We start from the raw sequence: 26,995 nt of genomic DNA, 5'->3' as shown, positions 1-26,995 counted from the left end.
AAACTGGACCATTGTCTAACCCCATATACAAAAGTAAACTCAAAATGGATCAAAGACCTGAATGAAAGTCACGAAACCATTAAACTCTTGGAAGAAAACATAGGCACAAACCTCTTAGACATAAACATGAGTGACCTCTTCTTGAACATATCTCCCCGGGCAAGGAAAACAACAGCAAAAATGAACAAGTGGGACTATATTAAGCTGAAAAGCTTCTGTACAGCAAAAGACACCATCAATAGAACAAAAAGGATCCCTACAGTATGGGAGAATATATTTGAAAATGACACATCCGATAAAGGCTTGACGTCCAGAATATATAAAGAGCTCACACGCCTCAACAAACAAAAAACAAATAACCCAATTAAAAAATGGGCAGAGGAACTGAACAGACGGTTCTCCAAAAAAGAAATACAGATGGCCAACAGACACATGAAAAGATGCTCCACATCGCTAATTATCAGAGAAATGCAAATTAAAACTACAATGAGGTATCACCTCACACCAGTAAGGATGGCTGCCATCGAAAAGACAAACAACAACAAATGTTGGCGAGGCTGTGGAGAAAGGGGAACCCTCCTACACTGCTGGTGGGAATGTAAACTTGTTCAACCATTGTGGAAAGCAGTATGGAGGTACATCAAAATGCTCAAAACAGACATACCATTTGACCCAGGAATTGCACTCCTAGGAATTTACCCTAAGAATGCAGCAATCAAGTATGAGAAAGACCAATGTACCCCTATTTTATCGCAGCACTATTTACAATAGCCAAGAATTGGAAGCAACCTAAATGTCCATCGATAGATGAATGCATAAAGAAGATGTGGTACATATACACAATGGAATACTACTCAGCCATAAGAAAAGGGCAAATCCAATCATTTGCAGCAACATGGATGGAGCTGGAGGGTATTATGCTCAGTGAAACAAGCCAAGCAGAGAAAGAGAAATACCAAATGATTTCACTCATCTGTGGAATATAAGAACAAAGGAAAAACTGAAGGAACAAAACAGCAACAGAATCACAGAACTCAAGAATGGACTAACAGGTACCAAAGGGAAAGGGACTGGGGAGGATGGGTGGGTAGGGAGGGATAAGGGGGGGCAGAAAAAGAGGGGTATTAAGATTAGCATCCATAGCGGGGTGGGAGAAAGGGGAGGGCTGTACAACACAGAGAAGACAAGTAGTGATTCTACAACAGTTTGCTACGCTCATGGACAGTGACTGTAAAGGAGTATATAGGGGGGACCTGGTATAGGGGAGAGCCTAGTAAACAAAGTATTCGTCATGTAAGTGTAGATTAATGAAGAAAAAAAAAAAAAGCAGTTCCTATGTGGTGACCTCTAATGAGTTCTACACAATGATATAAAGGGCATATAAAAGTGTAGGCAAAGGGTCTGTTTGTGTTTATACAGAGGATCAAAGCCTAATTGGGCTACCCCGAAAATGAACTAAGATACGATATGAAAAAGAACTTCCAACATCAGCACTCTCGGGAAGACTCATGACAGAAGATGATCAGCAAAAAAAAAAACTCCAACAAAGATCCACGCACTGTCACAGGTGTAGATGCACTCATCCCACCAGTTCCTGGACTTGCCATGGGAATGATGAAGGAGATATCTAAGCTGGCCTGTGCATACAGTAAAACAAAAAATTGGACTGGATCTATAATGTTGGAACTCAACCAAGAATTAGGAGAAGTGCAAATTGTAGCACTCCAAAATCTTACAACCACAGACTATTTATCGTTAAAAGAACATATGGGATATGAACAGTCCCCAGGAATGGGTTGTTCTAGTTTATCTGAATTCTCTCAGACTGTTTAAGTTCAGTCGGATAATATCCACCATATCATAGGTAAGTTTTCACAAATGCCTAAGGTGCCTAACTGGTTTTCTTGGTTTCACTGGAGATGGCTGGTAATTACAGGTATGCTTTGGTTAGGTAACTATATTCCTATTATGTTAATGTGTGTGCACAATTTAATTAGTAGTTTAAAACCTATCCATGCTGAAGTTACTCTACAAGAAGATATGTCAAAGAAATAATCAATCTTCCCAGGTTTTCCTATGCCTGCTACTTCTATAGCTTTTCTTCTTCCTACCTAATCACAACCTTTAAATAGAACTTGTGCCACATGTCGAATTTCTCGAGTATCATAATTCTTCCAAGTGGTAAAGACACCTCAAGACAAATGCTGGGCATAGAAGCCACAGGGCATAAATATGCAAAGAAGTAAAAAGCTAACCTTTTCAAACAATAAGGCTTCTCTCTCACTTACCAACTTAACATTTCCCTGTATGGCCCCGGAAGATGACTGGTTAGCCAGAGACAGGTAAGATTCCTCAAGGGAGGAACAACCTAAGACAGGCACAGTCGCAGGGGGCCATCTGGTGAGAAAATGGGGAGCAGCAGAGGGAGGCTTAGAACCTCCCCCCTCATATTCTGAGAGAAATCTTCTGCATACATGGATGTTTATTGCCCTCGTCTAGCTCAGATTAACACATAGTCTACAGGCACACACCTGATCATCTACATTTGCTCTCTTACAACACTAAACTCTGTTTTCTACCTTTATCTCGTATCTACCTACCACTTCAGCATTTTATTAAAAATAATAGTAATAGAGAAATGTGGTATCCACATATAAATCAAGTTTAAAAATCAAATGAATATTCATATTTGAACTGACTGTGTATAGTTCATAATGCATGAACAAAACCGAAAGCTTCTGTGATGACTGCCCTTGCACTGTTCACCACGTAACTTATTCACTATGTAAGAATTTGTACTCCATGTAAGAATTTGTTCGTTATGCATCAGAAGATTGGAGACTGATGAAAATTAGGCTTTGGGTGGATTAATGATTGTGCATTGACTATTGACCCCCCTATACAGAAATTTATTGTGGTTAACAACTATTTGATCAATAAATATGAGAGATGCCCTCACAAAATATATATATATATATATGTATATATAAACACACTTCCAATTGTAAAATAAATAAGTAACCGGGATGTAACGTATCGCATGAGGAATATAGTCAAAATATTGTAACAACTTGGTATGGTGATAGCTGGTACCTAGAATTAACATGTATATAAATGTTGAATCACTGTGTTGTACACCTGAAACTAATGTAATGTAATACTGTTGTCAATTGTCAATTACCCTTCAATAAAAAATAAAAAAATAAAAAAAATAAAAAATAAAAAAAAGATTAGCATCCATAGGGGGGTGGGAGAAAGGGGAGGGCTGTACAACACAGAGAAGGCAAGTAGGGATTCTACAACATTTTGCTATGCGGATGGACAGTGAGTGTAAAGGGGTTTATAGGGGGGACCTGGTATAGGGGAGAGCCTAGTAAACATAATATTCGTCATGTAAGTGTAGATTAGTGATACCAAAAAAAAAAAAAAAAGGGCAGTTCCTGTGTGGTAACCTCCAATGAGTTCTACACAAGAGTATAAAGGGCATATAAAAGTGTAGGCAAAGGGTCTGTTTGTGTTTATACAGAGGACCAAAGCCTAATTGGGCTACCCCGAAAATGAACTAAGATACAATATGAAAAAGAACTTCCAACATCAGCACTCTCTGGAAGACTCATGCCAGAAGATGATCATCAAAAAACACCAACAAAGATCCACGCACTGCTACAGCTGTAGATGCACCCATCCCACCAGTCCCTGGACTTGCCATGGGAATGAGGAAGGAGATATCTAAGCTGGCCTGTGCATACAGTAAAACAACAAATTTGACTGGATCTGTACTGTTGGAACTCAATCAAGAATTAGGAGAAGGGCAAATAGTAGCGCTCCAAAATCTTACAACTACAGACTATTTACTGTTAAAAGAACATAAGGGATGTGAACATTCCCCAGGAATGGGTTGTTTTAATTTGCCTGATTTCTCTCAGACTGTTCAGGTTCAGTTGGACCATATCCACCATATCATAGATAAGTTTTCACAAATGCCTAAGGTGCCTAACTCGTTTTCTTGGTTTCACTGGAGATGGCTGGTAATTACAGATATGCTTTGGTTATGCAACTATACTCCTATTATGTTAATGTGTGTGTGCAATTTAAGTAGTAGCTTAAAACCTATACATGCTGAAGTTACTCTACAAGAAGATATGCCAAAGAAATAATCAATCTTCCCATGTTTTCTTCCGCCTGCTACTTCTATAGCTTTTCTTCTTCCTTCCTAATTCCAACCCTTAAATAGAATTCGTGCCTCATATCAAATTTACCGAGTATCATAATTCTTCCAAGTGGTAAAGATACCTCAAGACAAATGCTGGATATAGAAGCTACAGGGCATAAATATGCAAAGAAATAAAAAGCTAACCATTTCAAACAATAAGGCTTCTCTCTCACTTACCAACTTTACATTTCCCTGTATGGCCCCGGAAGATGACTGGTTAGCCAGAGACGGGTAAGATTCCTCAAGGGAGGAACAACCTAAGACAGGCACAGTCGCAGGGGGGTCATCAGGTGAGAAATTGGGGATCAACAGAGGTGAGGCTTAGAACCTCACCCCCCCTGTCCTGAGAGAAATCTTCTGCATACATGGATGTTTTATTGCCCTGGTCTAGCTTGGATTAACACATAGTCTACAGGCACACACCTGATCATCTACATGTGCTCTCTTACAACACTAAACTATGTTTTCTACCTTTATCTCGTATCTACCTACCACTTCAGCATTTTATTAAAAATAATAATAGTAAAGAGAGAAATGTGGTATCCACATATAAATCAAGTATAAAAACCAAATGAGTATTCATATTTGAACTGACTGTTTATAGTTCATAATGCATGAGCAAAACCGAAGGTTTCTGTGATGGCTGCCCTTGTACTGTTCACCATGTAAGAACTTATTCACTATGTAAGAATTTGTTCTCCATGTAAGAACTTGTTTGTTATGCCTCAGAAGATTGGAGACTGACGAAAATTAGGCTTGGGGTGGATTAATGATTGTGCATTGAGCATTGACTCCACTATACAGAATTTTATTGTTGTGAACAACCATTTGATCAATAAATATGAGAGATGCCCTCACAAAAAAAAAAAAAAAAAAAAAGTATACACTTCTAATGGTAAAATAATAAGTAACCGGGATTTAATGAATATAGTCAAGATATTGTAACAGCTTGGTATGGTGATAGCTGGTACCTAGAATTGTCATGTATATAAATGTTGAATCACTATGTTGTACAGCTGAAACTAATGTAATGTAATACCGTGTGTCAACTACCCTTCAATAAAAAAATAATTATCTACAAAAAAAAAAAAAAGAATACTATTCTGTTTTCGCTGGGGGGTGGAGGGGAATGGGGCCCAGACACCTAACCTCTAAAAATAACTGATGGTGGCAGAGAATGTCATTTTTATAGGATTGTCATACATTTAAGAAGAAACAAGTTTAAAATATTGGGCCATGAGCCAGCATTTAAGAGGCAGGTGGGGAAAAAAAAGAATTTTAGGAAAAGAGACAGAGAAAGTTCTGCCACTGAGCTATTACCTGAGTCTCAGGAATGGGTTTCAAGATAATGCGGGGATCCGTGCTCCCTAGGCATGAGGACTGTAAAGAGGGCACTTCCTATGACACTTAGGAAGGCACTGGGGTATCTGGGGCACTTTCATAAGATTGGTGGTGAGGTGGGAAGGAGGTGGATTCCATGAGCTGATAACTGAGAAAGAATTGAGTGTTTGGTGGTAAGAGGAAAGGAAAAGTCAAAAGCAAGGCTTGGTCACGGCTACTCTGTTAGAATGGGGAAGGATGCTGTTCATGGAGGAAACGGGACCTGTGGGACCTGGCATTTGGCAGGGCGAGCACAGCAATAGGACAAGAGACAGAAAGAATCCGTAACCGTTTAATGCAAGTTTCTTAGGTAAGAGGAAAACAAGTACATTTTAGAAGAAAAAAATGAGGTTTAGAAAATACATATGAAGTTCTTGACATTCTGAAGTAGAACTATACAGCTTTAGTACCCATAGTAATAAACACACACTGATGGAAATCCTAGCACATTGCCGGCACTAGTGGGTCTACTTATTATCATGAAAATTAAGTGATAGTGAATCTCCCCCTCATTCTGTTAGACTGTCTTTTGAAAGCAACAAAAATAATAACAGAACAAAAGAGCATTTAATTCCAAAGCAAGATAAGTGACACCTAAGTAAAAGTGACTTTCCCTCTTAGCTGTAAAACCAGGGCTGGCTTTGGTCAGTCTTAAACGCAGGAGTCTCAACTGGACTGACAGAATTTTTGTGCCTGAATCCATCAGCCCCTATGGGATCTCAGAGATTTCAGTCCACTCTGGAACCAAAGATCACTCACAAATGCTAATCCATACATATTCTTAGATATCCAGCTGTATACCTAGGGTCCAGGATCACCCGAAGAATTTCTCTGGGCCCCAAAGAATCCTACATGCTGGGTAAGACCCTAGGCAAGACCCAGAGCTCCTTGAATGAGGTGGTTTCCATCTTGAACCTATGGGAAAGAGTTGGAACAAATCCAATCTTTATGATTAAGCAGAAAAGACAACATTTTCCATAAGAATGTTATCTTCTGCAGGGCTGGCCACCAGTTATGTTTTGGACAGTCATTTGGTTTTTGTCAAGTTAGCTAATTGTTAGCTAATGTCATCTTTAAAAAGATGACATGACTTTTTTAGTTGGTCATACTTGTGAGGTTCTTTTCCCAAATGAATGGGAATTGAAAGATATAACACACAGATACACAAAATTCCCCAAATATACAGTGCGTTGAAAGTTGGTCCATAGCAGAAAGACTGAATTCTAGGCCTGGGTCCAGGGGTGGAGATGACTATTACATTCCACTGAGAACTCCACGCTTGACTCTTCACTTAAAACTAAAAATCCCAAGTCAGGTCAGATGCATGAAGTATTGGTCTCTAACATGAGGAGGAACTGAAAAGAAAAGGGGGGGTTAGGGAAGTAGTCATAAAGATTTAGTAAGCAACTGAGAAGGAATTATGTGGGAAAGAAGGAAAAAAAAAAGAATAACTGTGGTGTTATTAAATGCCTGGGCCAGATACAGAATGTTGTGGGTCCGTGTTTCATTCCATAAAGCCCAGTTATCATGATGACATTATGAAGTAATTAGCTATGTACGATATACTCTGTTTTGGAAATGCTTTCTACCAGATGCCTTTTATGGCACATACCAAAGAAAAGAGTTAATTCGTTAAATTACTCTGTTTAGACATTCGAAGTCCTAAATCATCACTCGTGACATTAAATTTATATTTGAACATCATTATGAATGTCACAGGGGTAAATCTTTTCACAATAATGAATAAAGTGCCTCTTGAAAGATGTTAACTTTAGAGAGGATCTTGTGGGATGGCTCTTAAAAGACAGAGCTCTGACTCTCTTGGCTGTAGATTACATGTACACAGAATGTGAACCTCAGATACCTATGGAGAGATCCCTTTGCGTTTGCTGTATGGATATGGACAATGGGAAGGTAGAAGAAGATTAGAGGAATTAAAGCTAAATTCAAAGCTAGTTCTAGGGTGGTTACCGGGAGGGAGCAATTTGCTGCAATGACCACATACAGATTTACTGCTGGTCTGTGAAGTAAACAGTAATCTTATGGGGAGAGAAGCCTTAGATTATGCCCAGGCTGCAAAGGGGTTTTTCACTCTCTGTTAATAATGCTTGCAGAGTTTGCAGGTTTTCAACCATTACCGTTTTGTTAGAACATCCTTGCTAAAATAAAACCGCACTGTTTTATGGGTCTCTCTGACACCTCCCAAGAATCCAAGAGAGGAAATGGAGACAATCAATGTCATCTAGGTGAAACTTGCAGAGGCAATTTAGGGAAAAATGTCATTATCCTTTCTGGGGTTTTACCATTTTACAAAAGTTATTACCTCACCTCTTAAAGTATTGAGAGATTATACTTATTAGTCAAGATTTTTATGTTATGTGTTTGTTCTTGGAAAGGCTTATTTCAACAGAAGTTAACCCAAGTGTCATGCCTGGTATCATAATCATCATTATCACTTTAAAATTTGGTCAATGAACTTTAGTATGCAAATACAACAGGTATGCACAGTCTTACGTGCATATGAAAGTAATTCTCTTTATCCTCATTTACTCATCTGCTAACAAAATGTATGCAATTGGCTATGATGAGACAGGCACAGTGCTAGAGATAATAATATGGAACTTGAAATCATCACAGTGTTTGCCATCAAAGAGATTAACGCCCAGTGGGAACAGATAGTTGTTTAAAAAAAATACAGAAACAATGATATAGCAATAACAAACTGGAAGAAATATTATGGAGATACAAAGTGTGATAGGAGATTGAGTCGGTTTCCCAAGGTAATGGAAAGGTCTTCCAAGCAACTGGAATTCAAATGGAGCTTGAAAGGCAAGTGGCATTAGGCAAAGTGTAGTAGCTGTAGAAAAATTGAGCAGAAGAAACAGCAAGTGCAAAGGCCCGGAGGCCCAAAAGAATGGCAAATGTTAGAGGCTTGTTGCAAAGAGACCTCCTTGAATGAACTACAGAGTGAAGGATGAAGCGCAATGAGATAAGGCTGGAGTTAGGCCCAGCCTAACCCTTCAAGGCCATTAGATCTGATTCTGGTAAGCAAAGGGTGACTGGGTTAGATTTGCATTTCAAAAAGAGTACTCTGACTGCTATATTCTGCAAAGTATTTGGAGGGATCAAGATTCCAGGGAGAAACCTTTGCTGTGGTCAAAGCAAAGCAAAGATGAAGGCTTGGATTTGGGTGGTATTAGGTGAAGAGGGATAAAAGGAGACTAATGTCAAAATCACAGAACTTGGGCATGGGCTGGATGCAGTAAAGGTGCCAAAGATGACTGTCAGAAGTGGGGAGTCATTGATTAATGGAAAATGGTAATATCAGAACCAGGCTTTTTATACCTATCCTGTTCTATCTGAAATTCATTCCATGCAAAACTATTCAGTGCTTACTGGATGTAAAGTGTGGCTCTGAGGATTCTAAGGGATAGCAATATGAAAAAAGTGGACAGAAAATATATCATCTCTGGCCTTTAATGGACTCACATTCAAATAGAGATGATGCTTCTCATCGCCAAAACAGAAAAGAGAAACAACTACACACCCACACACGTGAATGTATCCACACACAGAAATACAGGTGTATGTACACATGTATGTTTGTATATGTGTATGTACATATATATATGTATATATAAATTTGAGTTATTTGCATAACACATGTGAATTAAATATATGGTAAGTGGATTGAGGAAGATAAAGATAATTAGCGTGGAGGTGAGGAAGAGAAATTGAAAGTTGCATGAGATGGTGTTCTTAAAATAAATGAAAATGTTTTGAAAACTATGAAGTCTTCCTTCCTGATTACAAGAGATTTATGACACCAGCCTATTTATCAGAGTCCATAAAAAGAAATTAGGCACTAGTATTCAGCTATATAATCCATTTTTAATCTATGATATATCCCTACAATCATAAAAGTAGTCATTAATAATGATAAATAATAACAGTAATCATTGGTGTGTAGTCATTTTTTAAAACCATAGACATAAGTAGAAAAACATAAACATAGATTTCATTTAAATGTTCATTTGAATGTTACCTTTTTCATATTTGGGGGGTGTTCTACACTCACAATTTTTTAAATCAAATTGACTCTTTTCCTGGCAGACAGAATAGGATTCATTAGTAGTTCTGTTAAGTATTTGCCAAACGTTATGGAAGACACCATTTCCTGTTTTCCCCGGGCATGCTGTTGATCAGAAGCCTTTTGTTTAATTGGACTTGCATGTTGATTCTAAGAATCTAACTGAACACTGGACAGTTGCTAATCTGTGAATTCTTAAGGCTCCTTCCATCTCATCTTCCTCACAAGGCAGTCTTTGCCTCATTCAGTTTTGCATGCATTTCTTTAGATTGCTTGTTAATGCCTCCAATTTCAGTGATAGTATCATCTAATCGCTCAGATAGCATGGAATTGTCCCTTACCATTACTGTAATCATGCAGATGGTGGAATATGCTTGGAATCAGAACTCATGTCATTATTATTTAACAAAGACTGTGTCCACCTCCACCTTCTAATAATGCCTAAACATCATGCTGATCTTTTGACGCTTGACTTCATACAGAACAGACCTGGGTGATACAGAAACAAGTCTACACTTAAATAGTAGCTGTTTCATGCTACATAGTGGTAAGTTTAGTACATTTAGACTCATTAGAACAAATTTTTCTGTGAGCACATTTTTTACTGACACTTAAGGTTATTTAATAATGTCCCAGTACGTTCGTTATTCAGAATAAGAGGCTTGTAAACAACTAATGTTCTGTTGTCAGGTTTTTTTTCTCAGTTAGAAATAAGAATATGTATTTGTTTGTTAGTAATCCTTATAACACAGTTTTATCTAACAATGGAATTAATTTTCCATTTGTATGTTCACAAGGTGTTAAAATATTTTGAAGAATCAGTTATAAATCAGTAGCTGTGACTTCACGCGAGATCAGGTATATGTCATGCACAGTAAAAGGTTAAGGTAAGACTAGGTCAAGAAATCATTGCTAAAAGCACACCTCTTGTGTAAAAATATAAAGTTCAGCGCTATACACTGCATCTTTGTAGAAGTGAATAACTTAAATTCAGGTACTTCTCTTGAGAAGGAGACTTGGGAAAACTTAGCAGAGCTGTGTAAGGTTTTAATTCACTTATCAAACAAATATGTATTGAGCTCCTGCAAAATGCCAGACAGTGTCCTGGACACCAAAAAATGACAGTGAAAAAAAAAAAACTGCAGAGATATTTACAAAGAGGAGAGATACAGGAAACTATGTAATAATAGTAGTAGTAGTAATAATAAATGAATATTGTGTATTAGAGGATGAACAAAGTACCTATATGGTACAAGACAGCGCAGTGAATTTACAGAAAGTTTTACAGAGGAGATGGTTATTTGAGCTGAGTCTGAAAGTCTGAAGGGCCACTAGCGGGAGTCATCAACCCGGAGTGTATAGAAACCTGCTTAGGCAGCTATGGACAGAATACAGGGGATCTATGCACTTGGGGATGTGAAAAAAATGTTTACATGCTTATTTTCCTTGAACTCTAACTGGAAATTACTATTTCTATCAATTTGGAATGTTGGCAACAAATCACAGTAATATTAATGGCACCTATGATTTTCCTCACCAGTAAAAATCAAATTTCCTGAAATAATAACAGCTATTAGCCCTGCTGATAGATCTTATTACCTAATGTACCAATAAAGAAGCTCATTTATTACTACATCACAATTTAAAAAATATTTACCTGTCTTTCAGTTTCATTGGCTGTCTTTGTCATCTGTATTTTACATATCCACTTAAAGACAGTCTCCTGAGAAAGGGTCCCCGAGCATTACTAGAATTCCAAGGGGTCTACGGGGCACCAAAACTTTTAGTATCACGATGAGAGGATATGACTGACTGGAGTAGAATAGGACGGTTAATATGCGCACAAACAGAATGTATTGGCTGCAAAAGCCCGTGACAGGAGATGTATAAGAGAATTCCTTTAGAAAGGACTGCAGACCCCAAACCCAAAAATGCAGAAACAGGGTATCAAAAAGAACTGAGAAGGAAATCAGGCAGTGCTTTGTCCAGGTATAACATAGATTTACCTGACAAGACCCTTTTAGACCGTATTAACAAAGAGAAGGGTAAAAAAGGCTCAAAATGAACATGTGTGCCCAGATTTAAAAAGACAGAACTTCAGAATGTGAACGGCCTTAGAATGGAGGCAAATTTGTGTGGGGTTGTATACATTTCTAGTCTCACACTGGTCTTCAAACTGTTATATGTACCCTTTTTGAAAAAAAGAATAAAGGAATTATAAATTACAAAGATGCTGGGGTTAAATGCAAAACAAAAAACAAACAAAAAAAGGCCTAAAATAATGTATCAACACAAGGGATCACTAATAGAGAAAAGCCAAGGGATACAAGGCATTTGTGCTTGAAGGGAAGGAGAATCAAGGTCCACTGTCAGCGTCACTGGTCAGACTGGACAGCCTGGGCTAATGGACCCCGAACACATTCTGAATATGAAAAGCAGTCTGTTCAGCCGAGCTTTGGAAACAGAGTAACTACATGTTGTAACACAGTCGAATGTTGAAAGGTTCACCCAGGATGTAAAGGGCCAGTAGGAGTGTCCAGAAAATGGAAGCAAGGAGCTTAAAGCATCAAGATAATTTTCTAAGCTACTCAATAAAATAAATATTATGAAATTTTAATGCATTTGTAGCACTTCTTATTTCCCAGAACTCTTCTAATCCTTTTAAATATAAGGTTAGGTAATTTGCCCACAATCTTACAGCTGAGAGGAAGAGGACAGGGCAGGTGCACTGCTGGCGCTGACGCGGGAAGAGGGGGCTCTGCAGGGGTGTAGTCAGTTTCCAGAAGGGCATCCTGGCAAAAGTTTCCAAGCTTCTTAGCTAGGTAAATAATTAGCTGTAGCACTTACTGTCTGAGAAAGTTCCTCACTCCTCTCAAATAAAGAGACATAAGAAAACCTTTCAGCAGTGTGAACAAATGGTGATTTTCCAACAGATGTTTACCTTCTAGTGTTGTTCTAGGGGTAAATCCTCTCAGGCTGAAGTGTGCTGATAAACCCAGAGGGTGAGTTATCAGGGTGCTAAGGTACTTTCTCTTTCCAGTTGGGTATCAGGAACAGCTGTCCCTGTACTGTTCCCCAACTCAGTGGGAGCTGAGTGCTTCCCTCCCTTAATTCCATGAAACCTCGGGAACCCTGAGTGTGAGGCTGTGGGTGACACCACCTTCCAGAGCAGCTCATGCCTCCAGCCGCCATCTGTGTCCTTTCCCTGCACCTAAACCCTCCCTCTTCTCCACTTCCAAACTTATAAAATCACCAAATCCTATCTACCTTACCTCTGAACGTGTCTTTACCTCATATATTTACCTCCATTCCTACTTCCAATGCTACTGCCACCTATGGCTCACCTCTGGTACTGCAGCAGCTTCCGGCATGGCCTGGCCGCGGCTGACTTTGTCCAGGACAGCCACTTCTCCACGTGAAAGCCGGAGTGTGTTTCCTTAATCACTGTCCTGCTTCTTAGCTCTCCATGGCCTTCAGAATGAAATGGGAATTCCTTACTAAAGCACAAGTCCTTTAACATGACCTCTGATTCTATCTTCCTTCATCTCACTACTCCTTCCCTCTCACACTAAGAAACTGTTCAACCAAATTACTTTTGGCTCCGTTGGCCTGCAGGCTCCTGGAACGGCAGCCTTTTTAAGGTACTATTTCTTTTCTTAGAGCTTTCTCCTCCCTTTCCCCTGCCCTGTTATTCTGACAAATACCCTTGACTCTTCAGATCACAATTCCAGAGAGCTCTCCTCTTGCAGATATTCTGAGGAAGACAGTCTTGTCCCACCTATTTGTGTGTCTGTACCCCCGTTGATAAGGCCCAGGAGTCCAGGGATGGTGACCTTCTTGTTCTCATTGCATTTCCAGCTTCTATCACAGCATCTGGTAGACAGTAAATATTTTTAAATGGATAGATGACTAAGATAGGCTTGTAATAAGATTTGCTCTTTAAAATAAATATTGATAGAGTAATAATCTTTCCAGACAATATTTCTACATCTATGTTTAAGAATGTCAAATTAAATGTCATATTTTTGCTATTTGCATCATCACTAAATATGAATTGATGACTCCTGACTAAATGAGTAAGAGATAGAATATTCTATTATTAAGTCCTGAAGCAAAAAAATCATTATTTACTAAACAATTTTTTAAAAAATATGCTTTCTTGCGTATTTTGGTCCATATTTTTTCTTCATAAAGTGTAGAAAGCAAGTGATGTAGATTTTGCATAACTATTACACGCATAAAACCTCATCTTTTCTCTTCTACTCTCCGCCCCCCAACAAACTAGACACAAAGGAAGTAAAGAAAATCCACTGATTGACAGAAGTAAATAATACTCTTGTATCATTGGAAGAAACTATGTAGGGGTAATATGAAGAATGTAGAATTTAAGAGACTGGGGTAAATCGCAGAATTTCCAGAATCTCCTGCCTGGTCTTAGTCTATTTACATATCAATAGGTATTTACTGCTGCAGATTTCCCCCCGGGCGGCTGGGGCAAGAGGTAAAGAGATAACGGTCATTCTTTCCTCCTCTCTGTTCCCGGTACATAATTGGTCTGGCATCTGTCAGTCACAAAGGACACACCAATGGAGTTCCTCCTGGAAGAGGTGGGCGGGAAGTAGAGAGCACACTGTAGTTGCAGAATGTGAGTGGGGTTGGGAGGAGACTGAAGGGGCCGGGCCTGGCCAGCGAATTTGAGCAACCCGTGCACATTAAAAAACAGTTTCTCCCAACCTAATCCTTTCCTTTGACTTATTTTGGTTTCATTGGTTTCACAGGCAATTCGCCCTGGGCCAGGGAACACCCTTCCCGCCAAAAGCAAAAGACACAGTTAAACAACTCCCAGCCTAGTCTGTTTACCACTGAACAGGAAAGCAGAAAAAGATCTTCGGGGAAAGTAAAAACAAAAATTGCCTAGAAACACAGGTGGATCAGTTGTCTAGGGCAATCGTTTTTGGAGGCTGGATACAAATCATTACCGTTTTCAATAAAACCCGCCTTGTTTGTTCACCATGATAGCCCTAAATTAACCACAGGCTATAGACATCAAATATAAAACCAGGTGATGCAACTTGATGAAATGTACTAGGTTGATTTTTAGGCATCAGCGTCATACTTGAAAAATAAGAGAGTGATTACCTTTAATCAATGCATTTTAAACTAATTTTGGGGTCCGATTTGCCAGCTTTTGTAGAGCCAGGACTAATCCCAATTGGCATCAGAAAGTCAGTCTTCACCTGGGCAGCCAGAAGCAGGAGTACGGACGGACACCTGGGCTTGACGGCTGATATTTCACCTGCTGAGACTCTCTGACTATTTCTCCTCTTACTAGACTAGACAGAGGACCGGACAAGCTTCCAGAAAATGCAAACTCTCTGCTCTGCCAACTGCGTACATAGTTCACCTCCAGTGGTAAGACTATATATAGCCTTCTATTTCACTTTTTGACCAGGGGTTCCCCCTTATCTTCCCCACCTAAGTCTAGGGAGGTGAATTCCCACTAATTACCACCAGGAGACTCATCACAAAATCATCATCTTCCCAGCAACTCAGTCCCAGAAGTCTTGGCCCTAGTGAATCCCTGACAAATTGTTATTAACATGAGAACATCTTTTCTTTTGTCCAGTCGGACCCTGCTCTCAAATTGTTACGTTCACTCTTACAAATCTCAAATGCCTAAATGTTTCCTCACCACAAACTTTCAAAATTCCTTCACTAATGGTTGCAGAAGTAGAATTAAAGAATCAGTTTTATGAAAACCAATTGCACCATGACTTAGTACCTGGAGAAGAGACCACCCAACCACACATTTAGCAGAGAAAGCAGAGTATCTTGTAACAGTTGCACATCAGTTGGTTTTGTGACTTGGAGACTGAGTCTATCAAGTTTCCATATCAATCTGAGATGCTCCCTTACGGGGGAATATGCAATGTTTTAATCAACTGTAACATCTTGCTTACTGTCTTAGAAACCTAAAGACATCTGTGACAATGACACTAGCACAGGGAATCTTAAACTCGGTAGTGATAGGGATAATGGCAGGAAAGTGCCAGCGATTCCAGATCCAGTAAGGGCTATTCCTCTCAGCCTTAGATGGGAGCTCTCTAACACACCACCTTGGGGACAACTGGGAAAAGTCCCTGTGGTGATGGGGTGTATATTCCAGAGTGAAGAGATAGACAATAAGCAAAGAAATAGGACATTTATAATGTGTCAGATGGTATAAGCCAGACAGAGAGATAAGGGAGGCTGGGGAGTGCCAGAAGGAGGGAGGGGTTGGGTGGTCAAGAAAATCCTGCTGTCTTACTACAGTGATGGAAAGTGACCGCATTGGGGTATGGGTGGGGACTTGATAATATGGGTAAATGTAGTAACCACATTGTTTTCTCATGTGAAACCTTCATAAGAGTGTATATCAATAATACCTTAATAAAAAAGAAAAAAGAAAAAAAAAGCTTGCTGAAAAAAATATCTGAGCTGAAATATGAGGGAAGTGGCAAGCCAGTTTTCCTATTCCTCTAAAAAGGACCATTTGATTTTATAATTCTTTTCATGGATTTCATGTTTTAAAACATTTCACTTTCCAAGAATTTAAAGTTCTGGTTAAAGGTCAAAATACATTCCCTTTGTAAGAAGCCGTCAGAATGCAGATAAAAATTGGGCGCTTGGCATTCATAGCAGAAGGCTAAATTCAACCAGCAAAAGGACCCTCACTTCATGATTATTCCAGCTCCAGGTTTCTACAGGGATGGTTGCAGTCCAATGAGACATGCAATGTTCTCAACAAAAGCCCCCAGAGGACAAAGAGCACTATGTTGCTCAGTGACGTATCCTGCGACATAGTAGGTGCTTAATAAATTTCTGTTGCATTCGATTTCTTGAACTTATGCCATTCAACTGGAGCATTCATTGATCACTGGGATTGATTTTTCCACTTAAGATCTGCTTTGTCCACGATTACAAGTTTCCATTTTTCTTGGCCATCCTTGTTTCCAGCTCATCACTGGCCACGATTGTTCTCTCAGTTGAGGCACATGAGAAATTACTGAATGCATCAGCATGATGAGAAATCAGCGATGTAACAATGCCAGATGTAGGCAGGGTGGGGTGTATTTTTCTCTAAATGGAACTATTAGATAAAGAGAACTCCCCAAATATATCAAAATGCACGTTTGGAGAGTTGGATATCCAAAGGGAGGGACCAGCTATTCACAGAAAATAAAGCCACTTCCTTTTCAGTCCCCTACTGATTTTAGCTGTTTCAAAAAGAAGGTACAGAACCGCACAGATCTTTCCAAATATCCATGCTTATCGCTAGTGGTTTGATCTTAAGGGCTGCTGAAGACACATTCTGATTTCTCTTCCAGTTCATTTCTCAGATTTGTACTGGATGCCATTTACCAGGGTTGGGTTTATATTTTCCCAGTATGTGCTTCCTACAAAGATCTGCTGCTGACAGCGATTATTTTAAATTCTATTTCTTAAAGCATGTATTCTCCTATTTGGCCATTTTCTACATTTTATCATATCCAAACCTATCATGGATGGCAACTGCCACAAATCCCTGTGGGAAAAGATCTTTGTGAAGAAAGGTAGATCTGGGAAGAATATCAACCGGTACTGAATACTTTTAGAGAGATCTTTTCTCCCCTCCCTTTTTTCTGAAAGAACTCCCCACCCCCACTCAAAAAAAATGAAACAAAGCTGCTTCACCAAAGATGGGTTATACAGTCATCAACCACTGAGTGCCTATTACATGCAAGGCATTTTTCTAGAACCTGATTGCTATGACATATGGTGTGGCATCTTAACAAAAATTTTCTTCTTTCAGTGGGTCAAGGGATGGGGGCAGAGGCTATCATAAGTCCATGCGCCTATCTGGCTTTCCCTAGCTGGATTTGGACTTGAATTTATACCAATTTGACTTCCATCTAAATTCATTTATTGGCTCCTCATTATGTGTCACCCCTGATTTTTAAAAAAATAACAGAAAACACTTAAAAGTTTAAACTCCTTAGGTTAAAAGCTTCACCCTTTCCTCTGAGATACAGCCTTTGCCATTCCCCGTGGGCTGCATACAGATCTAAATGGAAAATACAGAGGGAAACTTGTGCCTGGCAATGAAAGCACTCATAGGTTAATGTCCATTTTGAATGGTAAAGGTATTCTTCTATAAGCAGTTCATGAATTGTTCTTCAGGTTATTTCATCGGTTTGCAGAATGCCAGTTAAGTCTCTATTACCTATATACATAGAGGCAATCAACTCTGGGGTTACATTCCCACTGTTGATAGGCAAGGATTATTCACAGGCTCATTCCCAACCAGTACTGAAGCCACGGTGGCCCAACTAGACCCAGCATTGTGGCCATCAAGGGGGACCCCATGCTGTCTCCTTAAACTACAGAGACTTCATCACTCATGGTGAAAATGGTAGAAAAATGCAGCTTGTCACACATTTGCTGCAAGTGGACAATTCCTGCCAAGCGGACACACATAAGTTTGCTTCCTCTGATGGCACCGGATAATATAACTCACTGCTGAAACAGTGTTGCCAGGAAAAGAAGGAAAAATATGAACTTGTTGAGCTAAGGATAATATTACAAAAACAAGGAATGAGCAATGAGGCCATTTCTGCATATGTCTACATTTCAGTTGGCAAACTGCAATCTGGAGATGTGCAAGCACCGCCACAGCCACTGTCTAACCTGGGATTCTGTTCGCAGGTGTGAGCTGAGCACTTTGCCCAAGGACCTCTGCAGATAATTACTGGGTTAAACAAACAAACAAACAAAACCTTCTTACCCTCCCTAACCAGTACATACATGAGGAGTGTAACAAATAAAATGAAAAAAAAAAAGAAATCAGCCTTGCAAGCAACTGCCCAATGTAAGTCATTACTTGCCAAGTGCCTATAACTTTTATCTATAATGATTCTTCACGGCATGACATTCACTTCCAAGTAGATGTCTTGATAAATGTGGCCTCAAAACCCATGCCTGAGAAAAAGCTGAGTGAGGAAGAAATTATTCTATTTCACACCGGTGTGACCATCTGCGAGCTCGTACACAAGCCATGAGTGGACTGAACACATCTGCAATGTTTGAAAACCTACCTGCTTGCGGATGCTTTAAAGGCAATGTATGAAACATCAATTTCTTGGGATCTTTCCCGGCACCCATCATTGTAGGCACTCATTTAGTCATCCAGGAAAGATTCTGGGTCACGTACTAGATGCCAGGTACCGTGCTAAGAACTGAAATACAGAGGTTCGCACATCTGACAGACGCTGCCCTCACAGAACTTATCTTGTAGCTGTGAAGGGAAACAGTTACAAAGTGATCACACGAATGCATAATTGCACATAATACTTCCCCATCTCTTCCTTGATTCTCTAGTAAAATGAAGTGCTCCTTTTTCTGTTCTCCTATAGTAATTTTCTGGTTTCTCCATTCAGCACTTACTACTGCCTGCCTTGTTAATATTAAATCAGGCCCATGTCTCTTATTGGCCTACGATCTGCTCAAGAATAAGTTTCACACACCCCCTCCCTTCCACCTCTTACCTACCCCATGCCTGCCATTTCTACCACAATGACATATATATTTCATATGACTGACATATCAAGTTGACCCATTTACTAGCTTTTCTCTGTATGTCAAACTCATTTCATTTCTTAGTGCCTCAATTTATACTGTAGGAAGAATATATCCCAGCCCTGTGGAGCATTTAGACTCTTAAGGATGAATTGGAAATCCTTAACATAAAGGCATCAGGATATAAGAACCCCTTAGAAGCAAAACAATCAGCCCAAAGGCATTAATCATTTGCATGGGAAGAGGGACAATTTTATTGGACCTAAGGACCCGAAGTTGTATCAGCGCTGGTTGATATCCATATCCAGTTTTTGGTAAAATGGGAAAATAAAGGTAGAGCGGTGGATTTTTCATAGGCTAAATTTATTCAACTTATGTTGAGCTTATCTTTCCTAAAGTGTTCCTTTTTAATGTACTAATGATGATAATGGAGTAGTTTTTAAAGAGCGTTTTATCTGTTAATGTTTAAATGAAAGGCAATCTATATGAGTCTGTGTTTTTCTTCTGGAGTTTTACTGTTCCATAAAATCCAGTTATCTGGGAAACACTGGCCTGTGGTATCTGCTCCCACTGGCTGGAACAGTTAGCAGCAAAAAGTCGGCCCAGATCCAGGGAATTTCAGAAGATAATTTCCTTGGCAGGAAGCCCACCAAATTCAAAGATAGATACTGAAGACAGATATAGTTGGCCTCTCCCTTGGTCGATATTTTTTTTAAACAGAGAAAATAAAATTAGCATTTTCCATGGTGCTTACAGCTGAGGACATGATTATAGGTCAGCTGAAGAGAGGAGAGAAAAAAAGGGGCATAGGGAATAGGGAATCAAGAGAAGGAAGACATGAAGGCAACAGAACGTATAGAATGAAGAACGAATAAAAGGTTTAGTTTGTGGTGGGGGGTGTGGATAAAGGGAGAAAATAAAAATAAGAAATTGAATTGGTGTGTGTATAGGTGCGAGGGCACACATACGAAGACCACAATTGCCGCTGAAAATACAGAAGCCAGTAGCTCAGGAACTCAGTGTTGCCTGATTTTTCTTTGCTTCAGTTTCGTCAATCAGGCAATAGCCGAACTCAGGGGTCAGGAACCCTAAAATGAATTATTTTCCTGACCCACCAGTGTCCTCATCTTTGCTTGTAATGTCTGCTTTCTTCCAGGGCTGAGAAGATTAGTTAAAATGGAGTAGATACACACCTCAGACATCAATGAAGGACTGTGACCCCATTCTTAGGGACGAAAGAATATCACATTTCTGGACTTCTCCTCCCTAAACTACTGGTTGGGGCAGGGGGTGTGAGCAAAGCAAAGGAAAACAAAACCCAAACCATGTTTGCTCCTAAGCCTTTCCTCCAACTTCTTTCTTCTCTTGCCAAGGATGAAAGGAGTTATTAAGCATAGATGCTTATATGTGGGTTTTTTTTTTTGGGTCTATGTCCACAGAAAACATCCCTACCACTTAGAAACAAGTCTGCCCATAATTTGATGCTCAGCTCAAGGATTCTACTGTATTCCTGTGGATTTCTGCTACTTTCTTCTGCAGAGAATGCTCTTGAGAGCTAGAAGCTCTTCTCTGTTCCTGAAGTCAGTGTTCTCAGATCTACCAAGAAGGCCTGAGGGAGCGTACATGCGGAGGGCGCTCAAGGAACAAGGACAAGTTCCCGCCTTTGGGGTCCACAGGCTGGAAAACCAAGACCGAGGACCATCCTGCCAGAAGGGTCCCCTTCCTGCCTCATTATTTCCTTCAAGTTGAACCACCCATTGGATAAATATGGTGGATCCATTTGTCCCTCTAGGTCTTTCCCCATTTGCTTTTCTTTTGGGGGAGAAATAAATCTTTTGTTCATAGGATAAGCATTGCCTTGCAGTTTCAAGCCTAAATCATGCCACATTTGGAAGTTGGGAGGGATGGTCAAGAGCCACTTTGAAGGAAAGATCATGTTCACTATCTCTGGGATGTGGCTGGGTTATACTGCATTTCTCCTCACCCCATGGTGGGAGTGAGGTTTAATATCCATGTAATAAAGATTTTCCCCAGCAGGTGGCAGTCATCACACACAGCTCAAATGTCCAGCCATCAGCTTTCTTTCAAATTTATAATTCAAAAGAACTTAGGAGTAAATCCTACAATTTTTTTGCACCCTGAATTTGCTACCCAGTCTCCAATTCACAAAGCTTATAGGATTAGTCATAACACAAGAGTTTTGAGTTCACATGGTAACTCAAATTTTGCTGAAGATGGAAGCAACTGGCAAATATTTCCCATGGAACTGAGGCCTTTCATTATACTCTCTGTTCAACTCTTGTTTTCCGTTTTATTAATTTTTAAAAATTTCATTTACCTGGGATAATTTTGTTCTTAGAATTTTTTCACACTTTATATTTAGTCTGAAAAAAACAAGGATTTTGCCGTGAATTTTGCAGTATTGTCATTGTGTATTTTAGCTTAATTTATATCTATGCTCATGAAATACAACTGAAACCATGGTGAAACATTTGTACACACTCTCACAAAACTGAGATGACCGATATGCTCTCTTTCGGTACAGATATTTGGGCAATTTTCAGGTATAGATTATGTTGCCAGCATACCATGATGATGGATAAAATATTTTCTGAAATCCAATATTTCTTTCTTATCACAGACCTGTGCATGCAGTTTATGCTTATAAGCTTTGAAATTACTAGCTTATTACGGTTTTTCACTTTGCTTCTCTATACAAAGGGAGAAGTGTATGTGTATATATTTTACTTTAATCAATTAATCTTGTGGAATGTAATAAATGGAATTATTTTTATCTTTACTGGTACACTTTTTGAACCAATCCTATCATAGATACTGACTAAATGAGTACCAAATTTGTTTCCTTTTCCTGGACAAAAAACCAAACGACATTTCCCAGCTTCCTTAGATGTGGGTGGGGGCCCAAGTAGCTGATCTTGACCAATGGAATGTGAGCGGGTCTGTGCCACTTACAAACCAAGGCACTAAGAATGAGTGTGTGTGAGGGGATACATACATGTGCCTTTTTTCACACCCTCATTCTGCCCACAGTATGTTGGCTTCATAATGCAGGAATGACCGTGAAGCCAGGTGTTGAAGATGGAGGCACCATCTTCCCTTTACAGCACAGGAGGAGAATAAATTCCTGAGTCACCTCTTGGAGGAGAAACCCAACCAAGAAAAACTACTAAAACTTGAACCAACTAGATACAAGTTTTTGTTATATTAAAACACTAAGATTCAGGCATTATTATTATTATTATTTTTACAACAGCATGTCCTGAGTAAATCATAAAAATAACTTCTTTTTCTCAAGTTTGCACGTACCAGTTAGTATACCAATGAAATGCCTATGCATAGATAAAATGAGTTAGGTTGCACATTATTTTGATATAAACACAGGATCATTTTTCATCTGAGGATGCTCTAACATTATATATCTCCTATACTTATTTTTATAATTTTAGGTTTATGAGTGGCTCTTTTACTACATATATATGAGGACAGGCTCTTGGCCCATTTCAGCAATACTGCCAGCTTGTTCTACAGGCCTTTCTCCATCCTTAATTAATTGATTCCAGGAACCTCTGCCAAACACTTTCCAATTTCTCATTGTTTCCTCATTTAGAATTTGTAATCACAATTCATCTAATGGCTTACCATTTTTAAGGCAATATCAACTATTTGATTAGAAATGTAGTGATTGTTTTAACCCTTCCTAAGGAAGCAATGCTTGATGAGGAAACCAGGAGTGGAACTAGATTAGTACCCAGAACTCCAGAAAGTCTGGTTCATGAGGCAAAGTATTTACATTTACTCTCCTAAGTCTAGCTAATGGTTAGAAACTGAAGACCTGGAATGCTACCAACTCCCTTCTGAGGATGCTTAAAGACGTCAGCAGTGTGATCTGGATCAGGGGAACAAGGGGCGAGCTTAATTATCTTAGGCTGGATTTTAGGCTGTTTCACTTGCAGCCGCGCTTTCTCCATCTACAGAGTAGGCATTATCTAATATGTCAATTTTCAAGGTGAACATCCTTAAGACAAAAGGCATTAATATACTAAGATACAAGTTTTCAAGTCCATAGTAGAACTGACCATTTTTTTAAAGGCTTTAGGAATCACCACTCACAGGAAAGATAAGAATCCATCTAACTGTACTAGTGTTCATAAACAGAGATGGTCTATAAAATCCATGAAATGTCTTACATGTCTTAATCTAGTTTTCATACATTTTTAAGAATGTGTACATAAGAAATTGAATCACAACCAAAAGGTGGCAAGATTAAAATCTCTTGCTCATAAAGGACATGTCCATAAGTACTTTGGCATTAGCGCCACCCTAGACTTAGGGCCCCATTGCCTCCAAATAGTTGACTGTGTATATACATATACGGATGTCCTGAATGTGCAGATATATCTTATTTCACTTCCTGGTTAAGGACATGGCTCTGGAGTCAGGTTGACTTCAAATCCCAGCCCCACACAATGACTACCGGGGTGACCTTGAGTATATTTCTTAACACCACCGGACCCTCAGTATGCTCATCTGAAGAATGAAGAATGATTTGTCTCAAGAGTGGTTAGGAGGAGGAATGTGAATTATCTCTGGGAAACACTCTGCACAGTTGCAGGCACACAGCAAGGGCTCACCAAATATGAGCTATTTTTATTATCCTTCCTCTGCATGCTTGGGCGGTCCACTTCATTCCCTTTAAATCGGCCGAGCCCTCCCACAGAGGGGGCCCGGCCTGCACAGCGGCTACTGTGGGGATCTAGGCTTTCCCTCCAGAACTCTCTCTCCCACACCACCCTTCATTACTCTACTCTTTTTCCACCTTGGCTCCCACAAAATGCCTCACAGGGAAAGAAACATGCTCTTTTCTTGTGCCAGTTTCTTTATCTGCCCCATAATACTTCTTTGGACTTTTAATACCTCAGTAGGGAAAATGAATTCTCCTATTATGCTAGCTTGACTCAGTATCTAATGTGTTAGCCAAAATCTTGGCTCTCCCAGGGCCACCTTCCATCCCAACATATCATGAAAGAGTTGACCTCTAAAATACATATATTTGAATTATAATTATAGGGCGATTCATTCCATTATGATTACTAGGACTGTTATAATAATTCACTCAGATTAACTGACTTCCTAACCATTGTAATAATAAAACCTTTTTGGCAAAAGGCATTTATGTAATGTATTCAATTATTCTAATTATCTTACATAGTCTCCATTTTTGTCCACCATTTCTCTATTTTAAAAAGTACTGGGAATAATTTTATAGGAAATAGTCCTATTTCCAATTGCACAGAACACCTTGATTTCTTTTTTTAACTACTTAGTGTACTTTAGAAGTTAAGAGTTTATAGTTCTACACTATTCTGACTCAGCTACTGGTTTTTTGCTACTGCTGCTGACAATGCTAATAAGTGGTGATCCATTGGCATTCTACTGCGTAGTCAACTGGGAAGTTCATCCCAAGGAAGGCTTGCTTCTGGGTGCATTGGCATTCTTTTCCTCGCACTAGGTGTAACCGATGCCAGGTGAAGTAGCAGAGGCTCGCTCTGGACCATGGCTAGGCAGCAAGGGCCCCCAGCAGGCTCCTGGGCCACAGGAGTGGGGAGGCGCCCAGCGTTCTAGCGCTCGGGTGGATCTGACCATCAGGATGGATGCAACAGAGAGCTCTCATCCGGGTTCCTACCCCTGCACCCTAATTGTGCTCTCCACCCCCACCCTGAGCTCCCAAGCCCTCCAGCCAGGCTAGCGCCTCCGGTTTCCTTTCCTCCCTGAGTCTGTCTTGCCAGGAATAAACGGAATGTTTGTATGTGTGTCCCTAGGAAGGGGAGCAGAGGTGGGGGATTATCAATCATGGCTTATTTTCTCTGAAGATAGAGAAGTTTCTTTATCTTTTTGTATCTGATTCTGTCATTCTTGGCAGAAAACACATGACACCTCAATAATGGATACATAAAGAGAGTTGAAGTGTATTCTGGGGGTCAGAGAATAAAAAAACCCATTACCAGCCCTGGTCTGTAGTTGCCCAGTGCGGACTGTAAGCTGGAAGGACGAGGCACCCGGCAGGAGCGTGGCCGTCAGAAGAGGAATAGCTCTGGCCAGCCGTGGTCAGGCAGAGAGCTCACGGGAATGAATGCCTATGACTCTCTCCCCCCAGCCTACAAACTCTTCACCAGGGCCTCTCTGGACAAACGCAACCTGAAGACAGAGGGCAAGGGAGTCCTGCTAATGCCGCCCACAGATGCCGACATCCCAGACCACAGAGCCTGAATGAGCCAGTTGGGAAGTTCAAATGGAGAATCATCATCACATGAACAAATCTCTTAAAAAACAAGCCACACACTATCTCCTGTGCAAACTGTAATTACTTTTCAAAGCACAGTTCAAGTGTGGCCTCTTGGGAGAGCTTCCCGGGGACTCTAGTTTTTACTGGTCTCTCTCTTATTTGGATTTCTAGCCCTTGTACTTTGTCTTGATATTTCTCTTTATATATACAAAGAAAGGGAGCTATAATATTGGAAAATAATTTGGAGTATTTCTTTTTATAGTATATTGGCATTTAGTTGGAGGCTATATCAATGAATAGTTCTTTCATATTTAATAGTGTTGATCTTTAAAAACATTAATTACATATCTCAGTACTTAAAAAAAATTCTCTGACCTTCCTAGCCCTGTGGGCACTTCACTGCTTTTCAGTTTTATTCAGACACTATTTTATTAATTATGTTCTATGGTTCCAAACCTGTAATGTGAGACAATGAGGATATAACTTCTAAACTCAGGAGCTTCTATTCTTAGTTTTCATTAATTAATTTATTCATTTATTCAGCATTTTAGTGTGTATCCACTACATGTCAAATACCGTTCTGGCACTGGAATTACAACAGTGATAGAAAAACAGACATGGTACTACATAGAATGTACAATCTAACAGGGGAGAAGCTATCCAAAAAGAATTCAATGAGCATATATAAAATCACAACTATGATAAGTCAATAAAAACAAGGATAAAAAGTGCCATGAGTGGGGAGGATGGGTGGGAAGGGAGGGAGAAGGGGGGGAAGAAGAAAGGGAGCCTTACGATTAGCATGTATAATGTCGGGGGGACACGGGGAGGGCTGTACAACACAGAGAAGACAAGTAGTGATTCTACAGCATCTTCCTACGCTGATGGACAGTGACTAATGGGGTGTGTGCGGGGGGACTTGGGGAAGCGGGGAGTCTAGTAAACATAATGTTCCTCATGTAACTGTAGATTAATGATACCAAAATTAAAAGAAAAAGCGCAATGAGGACAAATAATAGAGGGAATTGACTTAGGAGGTCAGAGAAGGCTTCTCTAAGCACATGATCATTAATGAGAACCCAAAAGTGTAAGAGTGAATTACATGACTGCTAGTTGGAGCATTCTAACCACAGAGAACAGCAAAACCTGTGTCTCCAAACATAGGGTGGTGACAGGGAGGAGCCAAGGAAGGCAGCAGGTTAGGGGGGACGACGAACCTGGGGACAGAGGAAAGGCCAGGAACCACCTGCAGGGTAGGGATTGGCGAGGATTTTCGGTCTTTACGTGAAGAGCAATGGAAAGCCATCGGGGGTTTAGGTAGCGCGGCTAACACGGTCAGATTTGCAATTGAAAATCATCTTTTTGACTTCTCTGTCGAATAGGCAGGTTGATGTGAGGGGTCATTGTGGCTTGG

At 39.9% G+C, this 26,995-nt stretch overlaps 1 long non-coding RNA gene across 1 annotated transcript in view; it reads right to left on the bottom strand.

Moving 5' to 3' along the window:
- The window catches only part of LOC130679879 (uncharacterized), an 89,209-nt gene that overhangs the window by 45,442 nt on the left and 16,772 nt on the right, over window positions 1–26,995 (bottom strand). Inside the window, exons 4-6 of the long non-coding RNA XR_008992872.1 lie at window positions 18,797–18,996; window positions 13,388–13,556; window positions 13,028–13,154 (exon numbers count right to left, since the gene is read on the bottom strand). This is a non-coding gene — a long non-coding RNA (uncharacterized LOC130679879). The remainder of the gene's footprint in view (window positions 1–13,027; window positions 13,155–13,387; window positions 13,557–18,796; window positions 18,997–26,995) is intronic.

Source organism: Manis pentadactyla, chromosome 12 (assembly GCF_030020395.1).
Source record: "Manis pentadactyla isolate mManPen7 chromosome 12, mManPen7.hap1, whole genome shotgun sequence".
NCBI classification, from domain to species: Eukaryota; Metazoa; Chordata; class Mammalia; order Pholidota; family Manidae; genus Manis; species Manis pentadactyla.
The sequence above is the reverse complement of the archived record's forward strand: the minus strand, read 5'-3'. Positions and strand labels throughout refer to the sequence as shown.